This window comes from Lagopus muta, chromosome 4, assembly GCF_023343835.1.
Source record: "Lagopus muta isolate bLagMut1 chromosome 4, bLagMut1 primary, whole genome shotgun sequence".
Classification (NCBI taxonomy): Eukaryota; Metazoa; Chordata; class Aves; order Galliformes; family Phasianidae; genus Lagopus; species Lagopus muta.
This window is the reverse complement of record NC_064436.1, coordinates 43,867,799-43,876,187: the sequence shown is the minus strand read 5'-3', so window position 1 is coordinate 43,876,187 and position 8,389 is coordinate 43,867,799. Positions and strand designations below refer to the sequence as shown.

Below are 8,389 nucleotides of genomic sequence, written 5' to 3'. Positions count from 1 at the left end.
TACTGTTTGGGTTAACAACTTTGAATACCATAAATGAGAATTTCTAAATCTCCTGGGATCTCCTAAATCAAAGGAAAAGAAATGTACTTTTCATTGCAGACCATGGGTTCAGCGAACATATTTTGAAGCTAAGGATTTTGGCAAATGAGTGAATTTTAACTGTAAGAATCACAACCAACTTGTTCCTGCTTTCAGTAGTGTGATAATAGCATTGCCTCTCTTCTTTAAGAGGGCAATAAAAATACAGACTGGCAAGATGTTTCAATACTTGCTTCATTTTGTCATGGGCAGGAGGGAATGGAGTCTGTAGCAGACACGAACTGCAGCTTCAGAAAGAGAAACTATTCCTCAGAGGTACTCCAGAGAAACAGCTTTATTTAAAGCTAAAAAAGTTAAAGTAATTTTCACTTTTTCCATTAGTGAATCTTACCAACTTCTTAAATCTTGTGGTGAAGGAAATGCAATTTCCTATTTCATTTTTTTCAGGCTTGCTTCTGTACATACAGCATTCCTGTTGTCTGAAGCAAAATAAATGATAGTCACAAAAAAGTAAAAAAAGAGTTTTGCTGTTTTGCTTACTATCTTTCAATTGTCTGAACCATATATTGCTGAAACCTAACAGCTTAAAGTCATTATCAGAATAATTTTGTTCAATTATAAAAACCTTAAAAGTTATAAAAATATAAAGATTTAAACGATCTGAAAAGTTTAGAAAATTGATTTAAATTTTACACACAACCTCATATTATTTTTCTAAGCTCTCCTTTCCCAGGAAATTGAAGGTGAGAGGAGTAGTTGAGTTCAAATTGATTTCTACTTTCAAATAAAGTTTCCAATGAAAATGGAAGATTTCAAATGAAAATGCAGTGTTACTGTTAAATCCTTAGCTTTAGTTGACATACATTTTTCAAAATAAGTGAAATCAATGGGGCACGTATCATAACTATAATTGTTACAGAATTTGTCCTCCAGTTCTATTGCATCTTTTCTTACAGAAGCTTGACAGACATTTGTTTACTAGTTGGACACAAAAAAAATGAAGAAATACAGAAAGAAAACAAAAGAAACATTAATCTTAAAAATTGAAGAATCATAATGCTGCCTATCAGAGAACTTTATCAGCATAGTCAACTTTCCTTACTCTCATTCTTTTCTATTACTAGTCCTGCATAGTTTCAAATTTGATACATGGATTTCCACACGGGAAGATGTTTGGTCTTGTATAAAGCCTCATTAAAGTCAATAGATGTCCCTGGGCATGCTAGATTCTGTCCACAGAAAGCACAATTTTTGGATTAGTTGCTTGCAGCAAATACCAGTACATTCAACTTTGTAATGCCTAAAGCAAGTCATTTATACAGAAGCGGTACAATTTCCAGAAAGACTGACAAACCAACACACCCAGAAAAGTTGTTGTGAGCAGCAAATGGTTTTCAAGAAAGTAGATATTATGTATCTGTAAAACAAATGTGAAAAAAAAAAAAATGGAGTAGCATACCTCATTCTGAAGTCCACACATCAAAACAAACATTGACAGACTGAAGAGAGATTTCAGAATACTCCCAAAATCTAAATGAATGCAAGGAGAGTAAATAATTAACAAGGCAAGTTTACTTAGATCATTAAAAAAAAGACTGAGATTATTTCATTGAAAAAGTGAAACACCTCCAGGAAAAATATAACAGCAACTCTTATCTATAGGAAATTGATATTTTAGTAGAGAAAAATCTTTTAAAATGTCTAGATATTAAAAATAAAGGCACACATATGCCACTAGTAGAGCTATCAGCCCTCAGCATAAATTACTGAGGGAAATGGCAGTTCTCAATCTCTTGAGGACTTCATTTCAAGACGGATTGCTTTTCTTTATATTTCAGCCAAACAGAAAAGAAGTGGTTTAACACAAGTATAATTGAAAGAAACTGTGTGGCATCTGAATATATCATCTGCTGACACAGACATTTCTACTCTCTAGGGTTTCCAAATTTATGAAAAAAAACTCACCAGAAACTTGTGGCCTTTTGCTTCTATACTGTATCTGGTATACATGAATTTTGAAAATTTACTCTTTAGGCAGAATAATGTTCCAGAAGATATAAGCCTACTACACACTTCAGAAGAAAACAGTGAAATGATATTTGGGATACTAAAAAAAAAAAAAAAAAAAAAAAATTTAGTGGTAGTTGAAATACATAATTCGTATCTAAGTTCTAAATAGAACTTAGAGTTAACATATTATTTAATTTGAAACATATTTTGAAAGAAAGAAATTGAGGTTTTGACACATACACTGAATGCCATGAAAGACTGAAGTGACAACTGCAGTACGCAAATTCAGTAATTATTCCCATCTTATTAAACCCATCTGTAATTCAGCTAGTCTCAGGGCTACCTGAGAGAGATCACGCCCATTGGAGAAAGCCTGCTTCAGTATACAATGCAAGACCTGTGGAAGGAGGCAATGCTTTAATTAGACTAGCTGAGGCTTGGAGTCTTTTCAATCATCCACAGAGACTGCCAACAAGGGAGTCAATATTATCAAGTATTTTTGCTTTTTTGTTTTCCTTTTAAAAACAAAAGGCATTACTTTGATTTCAAGAGCAATGGAGAAATGAGAATGTCTTCATTCTCAGGTGCTTGTTGAAGCCATCTAAGCTGTAAAAGCAGCTTAACCAAACTCTTGCTGATGAAGATTCACTGACACTGGCAGGGCTTACACCTTGAGGCATTCCTGCTTTATAGATATGCATAGTGCATGTGAACTGGAAAACAGCTGAAAAAAATGGCTGTGAGGCCATCTCAGATGGAATATGTTATCTGTTCCATTGTAATGATCCTCAGCACCACAGAAAAAGAAAGTTCCCTTTAAGCTCATGAACAGAAAGTAACTATTTTGTCAGCTACTTAAAGGGCTTTCTCACAGATTTGTTGTACTATAGTGTATACTTATAAACCATTTAAGATGAAGGACCAATGAACTCTCTGCTCCAAGATAACTGTTGACTCTTGTGCTCTTTCAGCTGTGAAGAACTCTTGCCTTTAAACATGGACACTGCATACACCTAACAGCCATGGTCAGGGAAGTACCTAGAGCTCCACCTGCTTCATTCCTCTGAAGTTTCAGAAAGTCAAGAGGACAGTTGCTGCTATAAGGGCATGCAGGAGGCAGTTGCTCATTAGGTAGAAGATAAGTTTGCTGGTTCAGGAGAAAAAACATCAGATGTGCAATATCCGAGAACTAAACAGATTGAGGATATCCTTTTCTAACTTTATGCTTGAAAAAAAGAAGGAACATAAATTCAGCTCTCTTAACTTCCTTCACAGCTCTTCAGCTCTTCATTCCCTTTAGCCCTTCTCTTTCCAGAGTTCAGACAGACTCTGGACTTCTGAGCAGATAAATATCTCTACCTACATTACTGCAAAAGGGACCTCTGGAAAAACTTGAGCCAAGGAGAAAAAGGAGGAAATATTTCATATAAGTAAAAGCAAATGCTATCAGACTGAAACATGGCTTATTAAGCATGCAGGTACACCGCTGCTATTAGATCTAGTTCAGAAATGCAGATCTAAATATTTTCCACTGCAAGGGATACTGGTGTTGTGGTATGCCTCAGTGTTTTTCCCCCACAGGAAAATTTTACTCCAGAGATCATATTCCACAAAGGACAGTAACACAATATGTCCCAGAGGTTAGGATACCTTCTAACTAGCTGATGCCACTTCAGCACTTTAAAAAAATTCCCATCTGCCATCTGTCTTTGCTTTATCCCTCCCATAGGAGACAATGTCTGTTAAATAGGCCCTCCCCTTGTAAAGTCATCCCTGTGAACATTGCCTTCATTACTGTATGAATTCTGTCCAGAATGAGAATAGAACTGAATAGAACTCACCTTTACTGCTGTCTCCATTCACCTTGTTAGGAGAAAAAAGGATCACTACAGTATGTTATTCAGCATTTTTCTTTTTCCAAAACATTTTTCTTAAAGTAAAAAAAAAAAAAAAAAAAAAAAATAGCAATAGCTGTATTGAAAAGATTGTTTAAAATAAAATTACAAAACTGCAGTGTGATACAGCAAGCTTTTTCAGTAGGAAAAAAAAGCTTGAATGTTTTTGAACTCAAAAATAATTAAAATCTACACTATGACATTTTTTAATTACTTCAGGTTCAATAATGTACTCAGTATTACATCAAAGAGGTCTATAAAAGTCCCTCTACTTCCCCATGTCGTCCTACACAGCCACATCTTTGGATATCCAGACCTGACAAAGCTCCATTCAAACAAGATGCTGAGTTTCTTTGTTGCATTCAAAACTTTACTTAATCTCATGTGGGAAAAGTTCCCCCCCCCTCCCCCTCACATAATAGTCCTTGAGGTGGAGAAGCACAGTGTGGGTGGCTCACTGAGGCCATTTTCCCCAACACCTCTGTGCTGCCATGAGCAGCTGCCCACAGGACCCCAGCTCATGCAGGAGAAGGAAGGAGATTGTTCTGCTCTCAAGGGAAGATCACAAAGAGATTTGCAGAGCTCTCTGAGAGCAATGATACAGACAGGGAAATAAGGACACAGATTGATCTCAGTACGATGACAACCTGCTCCAGCATTATCCTTAACTTAGACGTACTGCAGATTTAACATTCACCGTTCCACCCTGTAACTCTTCCTCAGTTCTATAAAAATCATTTGGTATAAACAATCTAGAGGATCTAGTGTTTATTTTCTTCTTTCTCTAAGAAAATTTAAAAACAACTTTAAAAAAAATAAGTTTAACAACAGAAAAAGAATATTTTGTTTACTTGTCAAATGACTGCAATAATGCCATAGTTTGAAGAGTAAAAATAAGAAAAGTAGTAAATTATGGTGATTGCAAATACCTGCAATCCTTCCTGAATATCTCTGAGTCTAAAAAGAAGTAGAGAGGAGGGGGAATTCTACTGTTCCTTCTGTTTTGGCAGATAAAGTGTATTTTGCCTAAGTTCTGACTAGAGAAGTTCAGAATGCAACTCACTACTTACAACATTTCTTTATCTGGACATATGGAAGAGCTAATTGAATTTTGAAAAAAAAATTCTTCCAACTGCCAAAATAATTAAAACAGCAAGGATTTAAAGACTTTAAAAAGCAGTACCAATTCTTATAGAAGGTCCAGCAGCAACTAAGCTCTCTAGGAGATACAGATTTTCAATTTCCTTCTGTTAGGGGCATTCTACAGATTATTCTACAGATATTCTACAGTGTTTCACTGTATCCACTAGAATTTTCTTCTCCCTGTGTTAAAGTCCTCCTTTAGTCAGAAGTTGTTTAATTGCCTTTGTCTTTATCTCTGAGTGGAACTGCCAGAATACAGAAAACTTCCATTCTGGTGAGGAATTAACTCACATGGGAAGAAAATGGGCCAAAATAACCAAGAATTCTAGAGGAATAGATGGACCCTGTTCTGAAATAAGATCCTCCAGGTTTTTTTTGTTTTGTTTTTGTTTTTTAAAGTGATATTAAATAGTTCTGAAGAAATCAGTGAGATCACGAGGACAATTTTTTTTCATAAAAGGATCCTGTTCTAAAGAACCTCTATAAAGACATTAAGGATTCAAGATACAGAAATGATTATAAAGTCACACAGAGATTCAAAAGATACATCATTCTAAAACTGCATTCACAAATAAGTATGGTAAAATAATTGCCTCCATTTGTACCTCACTTATAGGCAGCATTTGTTAAAAAGGACTTTTAGTAGATATTACAGTTGATATTGCAGTTGGAATGATTATCATAGTGAAAGTAGGAAAAGAAATAAACAGGAAAGGAATACTCACCTATAGCCAAAGATCTAGGTTCATAGGAAACACACCACAGAGAAGAAATCTCCAGAAAGAGATTCTTTCCTAGTGGCAGTCAGCCTTTAAATGGGGTCTAGCATGGGGGCTCCACCCTTTCCAGTCACACAGGTGAACTGCTTTCACCTGTGCTCCCATGGCTGATTCAGTCCTTTCCACAGGTGATCAATTAGTGGTTCAGGCTGTGACTCAACTGTTCCTATACAATAGATATTTGACATAAAAAGCTTTATTTTTTTTAATGATTTAATAGAATTATATTTTTTTTGTTCAAAACAGCAAGAACAGAAGAAGTCTGAGTGAATATTTGGCTGGGGCTTTAGCTCAGCCCAAGCACAATTGTCTCTCTACATACTTGAATAGAAAAACATTTAAAGAACATTTATTAGTTCTCCTTCAGAAATTCAATTCACATTAATTCTGTATATTTTACTGACTAAATTAAGCTATTTCTATAGATCCCATACCCTGGAAGGCTTTATTATGAATAATGTATTTTAGATGTATTCAAATGAACAGCTAAAAATTGTCACTGTAAAAAAAAAATTTAAAAATTTTAAAAACATTTTAAAAAAAGCAAAACAGATTTCTGTTTTTATCTATCACTTTTCAGAGGCAGTCAGAGACATTCAGAGGAGTTCCCCTCATTTACTGGTGGTGCAGTCTTACCAATTCTTTGGTCTGGCAGGACGGCTCCTGGGGAAGGGTTCATCAAATTTTTTCCACGAGGTAGAATGACTCCTGCAAGCCTTCCAGCTGGATTAGTGACCTTGGTCATAGCATGCCAGTGTCCAAGGTCAGCTCTGTGCCTACAGGCATCATTGCCCAGCCAAAACAGACAGATGGTCATGTGGGGTCAGGTATGGCAGATGAACTTCACTGTCAATGACAAACACACACAATGCAAGATATGAAATATGTATTTTCTGAAGTGGAAATCAATTTGGGAAAACAGCAGTTGTTTTCTCCTATAAAATGCTAAATATCACTTTTCAGGCTCCCAATTCTTCAGTTTTGTAGATATCAGTAAAACATCCCATTTACTGGAAAAAAATCTTGCATAAAGTGGGAGTAAGGTTTTCTCAGAGAGAGAAAGAGACTTGGCAGTCAGAATGTTTATCTGAACAAGTTGTTATACATGAAAGAGCTTCCTCAAAACTCACCGCCTTTTGAAATCTCAAACTTACTCAACAAAAACATACAAAAACATTTCCAATATCAGATATATGTAATCCAATATTAATTAACGATAAAGAACCTCAGTCATGAAAGATTGTCTTCATTGTACTCAATAGGAATTTAATGTATTTTAATATGTGTTTTTCTGCTTCCATAAATCGAAGTTGCAACGACAGTGAATAGCTGCAAAAAGAAATTTCACACCTGAAAGTAATGCAAATGTATGTGTGGTAAAGGCAGCATAATTTAGAATTTCTTATTCTGCAATGAAACGGAGATAAGTCACCTCACAGTGACAGAGAAGTGCAGATAATTGAACAGTAAGCCATACTGTACTTTGTATATAAAAATCTGTTACGTTGAAGTCATGTGACAAAGCAAAACATATTAAATTAATTATATTTTCAGATAGAAAATGCTTTTACTTTCTAAAACACCTAAAAATTCACTACATGCCTCTGAAAATCTCAGTCATTTTGTGTACTTCAGTTTGTGACATTCAGAGTATGCATCTTTACAGATCTACAGTAATCTTCTGGAGACAGTCTCCAGTAACATTGGAGACTGGGATAAGACATCAATTATCTGCTTCTTCTTCTCTTTCCTGTAGTAAATACCATTTTTCCCCCAGTAAACAAAAATTCCTGAGCTCTTTTACAAACTGGACAACAAAATAAGGAAATCATTGCATTAGCTTATTTTTTTTTCCTAGTCACCTTTGATCAAATTTTGACGTGTATTTCTGACTGCCAATTTGTTTGGATGAGCTGATCAAAATGCTCTTCATTTTGTGGTGTGACAGCTGTGCATGGTCAACTAAAAGATGGCTTGTCTTTCACATCACTAGTCATGGCCTCACTGTGCTCACATTCACTGTTTGGCCTTCACAGCTGTTCAGGAAGCATGAATGAATGTCAGTGGGTGCCATTATTTCCACCTGAAGGAATTCAGTGACACACCTTTTGCTTCATATGCTTTTACATGCCAGGCACCATTTTCTCAGACTGCCCCTCTGCTGCCATCTGTCACATGGCAACAAAATATTGGTGTAAAGGTTCAACCTCTACTGCCATATCACCAACATTTGCCTCTGATTTCATGGCCCAAAATTATAAACAGGAGGCATTACTTTTGGAGCACCCCTCATACAATAAAATGTTTCCTTACAAATAGAGAAGTAATTGCATTAAGCTATTTTGTGAAAGTTCAATGTTTGAACAATATTTTGACCATTTTTATTCTTACTGCATATCAAACAGACTCTAATCAAGGTCCTTAGAGGAACTAAATTCATAGAGGAGTAATTCTAGAGGAACAACACTTATCAAAAGATTATGCTACATTACATCAATCCATAAATGAAAATCCATTAACTAA

General features: G+C 35.5%; 1 long non-coding RNA gene across 2 annotated transcripts; it reads right to left on the bottom strand.

Annotated features, from left to right (window-relative positions):
- Positions 1-362: 362 nt before the first annotated feature.
- Positions 363-5,863, bottom strand: LOC125692193 (uncharacterized). Of its 2 annotated transcripts, XR_007376519.1 has the most exons (6): positions 5,813-5,863; positions 3,891-3,979; positions 2,393-2,446; positions 2,005-2,146; positions 1,499-1,569; positions 363-518 (listed from the first exon to the last, which is right to left on the bottom strand). It is a non-coding gene; the product is annotated as an uncharacterized LOC125692193 (long non-coding RNA). The 2 variants fall into 2 exon arrangements; XR_007376518.1 differs by lacking the exon at positions 2,393-2,446.
- Positions 5,864-8,389: the final 2,526 nt, after the last annotated feature.